General features: G+C 39.8%; 1 long non-coding RNA gene across 1 annotated transcript in view; it reads right to left on the bottom strand.

Moving 5' to 3' along the window:
- LOC123502125 overlaps positions 1 to 3,438 on the bottom strand; it is a 5,020-nt gene extending 1,582 nt beyond the window's left edge. Inside the window, exons 1-2 of the long non-coding RNA XR_006673804.1 lie at positions 3,281 to 3,438; positions 764 to 886 (exon numbers count right to left, since the gene is read on the bottom strand). This is a non-coding gene — a long non-coding RNA (uncharacterized LOC123502125). The remainder of the gene's footprint in view (positions 1 to 763; positions 887 to 3,280) is intronic.
- Between the last annotated feature and the right edge of the window lie 1,562 nt (positions 3,439 to 5,000).

Raw genomic sequence — 5,000 nt, 5'->3', positions numbered from 1 at the left:
CTTTCTACTCCCTGTTGCAAGAGCTAGCCAGTGTTCCAAAGGCTCTAGTTGAAGTTGTGAGGGTTTGTAAGGGTGTTTTTGAGGTTCTAGTGGCAGATTAACACCATTTATGTATTATTAACAGGAGAAATGCTGTTTTAAATGGCTCTAGTTGAAGTGTTTTCTGTGATTTATGTATTATTAACAGGAGAAATGCTGTTTTAAATGGCTCTAGTTGAAGTTCTGTGGGTTTTTAAGGGTGTTTGTGTTTTTAAGGTTCTAGTGACAGATTAACAAGATTTCTGCATTACTAACAGGAGAAACACTCTTTTAAATGGCTCTAGTTGAAGTGACGCAAGTTTTTGAGGGTGATTTTTAAGGTTCCAGTGACAGACTAACATTTGCTTTCAAAAGGCTCCAGTTTAAGTGACGCAGGTTTTTAAGGGTGATTTTTAAGGTTCTAGTGACAGATTAACAAGATTTCTGCATTACTAACAGGAGAAACACTCTTTTAAATGGCTTTAGTTGAAGTTGTGAGAATTTTTAAGGGTGTTTTTAAGGTTCCAGTGACAGATTAACAACATTTCTGCATTACTAACAGGAGAAACACTTTTAAATGGCTCTAGTTGAAGTGATGCAGGTTTTTAAGGGTGTTTTTAAGGTTCAAATCACTAAATTTCTGTATTATTAACAGGAGAAACTCTTAAGAACCAAGCTAGTCATTTCTGTGGCCTCGGAAAACAGTTGTTGAGAGAATCTTAAACACACACACACACACACACACCTTCCAGGCTAGTCATGGGGGAGGCAGTGACTAAAGGGGCAGCGTTCTTCTTCTTAGGCATCACAGCGTCAACAGCACAGCGTCACAGCGTCACCAGCACAGCGGCACCAACCACAGCCAACACTGCAAGACATTATCAACATTTCTTCTTTATTTTTGCATTTTATTTTCCTATCCTTTTCCTATCCTTCTATTCTCCTATCCTCTTCCTATCCTTCTATCTCCTATCCTTCTATTCTCCTATTCTCTTCCTATCTTCCTTTTCTCTATCTACATACTACTACTGTTACTACTACTACTACTACTATTATGGTTTGAGGGTCATTTTCTCACCGTTTTGTACTTAAAAACACCCAAAAAAACATCCCAAACACACACCATCACCACAATTTACTACGGCAAAATAGGAACAAACATTTAGACACACACCATCACCACAAACATTTACAGACACACACCACAAACATTTACAAACACACACCACAAACATTTACAGACACACACCACAAACATTTACAGACACACACCACAAACATTTACAGACACACACCACAAACATTTACAGACACACACCACAAACATTTACAGACACACACCACAAACATTTAGACACACCACAAACATTTACAGACACACACCACAAACATTTACAGACACACCACAAACATTTACAGACACACACCACAAACATTTACAAACACACACCACAAACATTTACAGACACACACCACAAACATTTACAGACACACCACAAACATTTACAGACACACACCACAAACATTTACAAACACACACCACAAACATTTACACACACCACAAACATTTACAGACACACACCACAAACATTTACAGACACACCACAAACATTTACAGACACACCACAAACATTTACAAACACACACCACAAACATTTACAAACACACACCACAAACATTTACAGACACACACCACAAACATTTACAGACACACACCACAAACATTTACAACACACACCACAAACATTTACAGACACACCACAAACATTTACAGACACACACCACAAACATTTAGACACACACCACAAACATTTACAAACACACACCACAAACATTTACAAACACACACCATCACCACAATTTACTACGGCAAAATAAGAACAAACATTTACAGACCAGCCATTACAAAATCCACTTCTCGAAACAGTAATTAATAATCGTCCCTTAGAGATAATCCCGACTATTTATTTATTGGCTAGGGGTAGGCTGGGTTAGGTTAGGATAGGCTGGGTTGGGTTGGGTTAGGTTAGGGCCCTTCAGCGCATGTCATCTCAAGTAGGTTAGGAGTGTTACACAGCCACATTTCCCTTCCATGTCCCGTTACTTGAGTGAAATAGCTGGTAAGTGGCCAGCTGGAGGGAGTGCCATATTAAGACACTGCCACTAACGTCCATAAACATGTACAAAAATACCCCACACACACTAAAATGCACACAAACACACCCTTAACCTCTCTAAACCTTCCTAACACACCTAAAACCTTTCTAAACACATTCCTAACCTCCCAAAATGTCTACAAACACACTCAAACGCACAAACACTTCCAAATTTACCCCAAACACACCCTAATCCTTCCAAACACACCAAAAACTTTACAAAAACACCTTAACACACTCCAAACCAACACTAACCTCCTAACACACCCCTAACATGTCTCTACCCTAACCTAGCCACTCCTAACTTATCCTAACACACCCCAAACCTTCCTAACTTAACCTAACCATCCAAAATAATGTTCCTAACTTAACCTAACCTAACTGAACACACCTCAAACCTTCCTAACTTAACCTAACCAGCCAAATAATGTTCCTAACTTGACCTAACAACTACACACCCAAACACCCAAAAAACACACCCAAACACCCCAAAACACACCCAATGCACCCCAAACCTTCCTAACTTAACCTGACCAGCCAAATAATGTTCCTAACTTGACCTAACCTAACTCAACACACCCAAACACCCCAAAACACACCCCAAACACCCCCGGGTCACCCCCACCAAAACCCCGCCAACCACCCACCCCCGTTAGAGCTGACCCCATTTCTCCTCATCCACACCTTCCCATTTATCTCCTTATTTCTCCCCAATCCTGCCCCGCCCCGTGATTGTATGGGGCGGGGCGGGGCGGCTGGGAGATGAGAAATAACGCTGTGGGAAAGAAAACGGTGATAATTAATGGGAAATGCGAGAAAATAGGCAGTAAATATGGGTCAAGATTTGATGGCGGTGGCGGTTACATATCGGTATATTTTTAGCGTTTTTTGTAATTTATTGGGGTTTTTGAGGTGCAATATTTTCAAGGGGTGTAGTTAAAAGGTTCAGGTTAATTATTCAACACCGGGGGGTTCAAAAATTGCGTCTATTCAGTTAAAAATTTCAAAAAATATATCCGCCATAGATTCAAACCCCCCAAGAGTGTCAGACATGCCTCAATTTTCCTTCACTTTTCTCTTATTTCTACGGCTTATCGCTATCTTACCAGCCGGGAGAAGGAAGGTAAGGCCTCCCCGCACCTCTTCCGTTCTCCTGCACCAATGTCTTGCGAGAATAAAGTGGGAAAAACTCACAAAAATACGAAACAGTTACGCTACACTGCCGCCATACGTGTGTAGAGCTGATGTCTTGATCCTGATCTTGTTTTGGCGGGTGTTTTTTGAAATGGTCCTATAAATGTCTAACTTCTCTTTAAATGCCAATAAAGTGGGTAATAATTAAGGATATAAATTTAGAAGTGTTTTTTTAGTGTTTATTTTTCCCATCACGTTGAAATTCTTAAACATGGATATTGTTTTGGCGGGTGTTTGCAGAAATGGTCCTATAAATGTCTAACTTCTCTTTAAATGCCAATAAAGTGGGTAATAATTAAGGATATAAATTTAGAAGTGTTTTTTTAGTGTTTATTTTTCCCATCACGTTGAAATTCTTAAACGTGGATATTATTTTGGCGGGTGTTTGCAGAATTTGTCTTTAAAATGTCTAACTTCTCTTTAAATGCCAATAAAGTGGGTAATAATTAAGGATATAAATTTAGAAGTGTTATTATTAGGCCTCTTTCACACGTCACGCGAACACTGTTAATTGATACTGAAAGCGATAGTAACACGCCGGAAAAAAAACTATTGTATTCTTTAGTCGCAGGATCACGCCAAGCTAAGACATACAGCCTCATTCCACCATTAAATAAAGCTATTATAATGGGAATGGGATAACTGAAGGCCTCAAATAAAACACTACACATTTAGTTTCTGCAGGGAATATTTTGTGACGGCCCTGGTTGGTACACGCGGCAGAGGCTGGCTGGATGCACATGTCCAAATGATTCCAAACACACTCAAATGCACACAAACACACCCTTAACCTCTCTAAACCTTCCTAACACACCTAAAACCTTCCTAAACACATTCCTAACCTCCCAAAATGTCTAGAAACACACTCAAACGCACACAAACATCTTGATCAAAAACATCTTGTCACAGACGTCACTGGTAAATGTTGACGTGGAAAAACAGTTGGTAATTCTTTATAACAAGTCTGTCCCTCCCTTTCCCTTCCTTCCCCTCCATGCCCCCCCTAACAAACTTGAGGGCCTGTGGGGAAACGGGGCTTTTGGTGGGGAAAATAAACACAATATGAGCATTGAAAAAAAAAAACTACGGAATTTTTTTTCATAATATTTCAAGTTTTTCCAACCAAACTTAGCCAAACATAACCTAATCTAACCTAACCTAACCTCTAATGTAACCTAACTGGACCCTCCCCACTGCAAGGGCATTAACCTAATTTAACCTAACCTAACCTAATGTAACCTAATTGTGGACCCCTCCCCACCACACTAGGGCATTAACCTATCATAACCTAACCTAAGCTAACCTAGACGGAGGGAGGGGACCCACAAATCCGTTTATATCCACAAATCCCTGTTTATACCCACAAATCCCTGTCTATACCCACAAATCCCTGTTCATATCCACAAATCCCTGTTCTATACCCACAAATCCCTGTTTTATACCCACAAATCCGTTTATACCCACAAATCTGTTCTAAACAATTGAAAATCATTTTAGTATTTCCTCTTGACTGGTGCAGAGTTCGCTGGATTGACGGCCAAACTAGGGTAGAAATTTAGAAGTGTTAATTTAGCGTTTTCTTGATATCTGTTGTAATTCATAAGTTTGGTTGTGTGTGTACGACAATTCTCT

This window comes from Portunus trituberculatus, chromosome 2 (genome assembly GCF_017591435.1).
Source record: "Portunus trituberculatus isolate SZX2019 chromosome 2, ASM1759143v1, whole genome shotgun sequence".
In the NCBI taxonomy this organism is placed as follows: Eukaryota; Metazoa; Arthropoda; class Malacostraca; order Decapoda; family Portunidae; genus Portunus; species Portunus trituberculatus.
The sequence above is the reverse complement of the archived record's forward strand: the minus strand, read 5'-3'. Positions and strand labels throughout refer to the sequence as shown.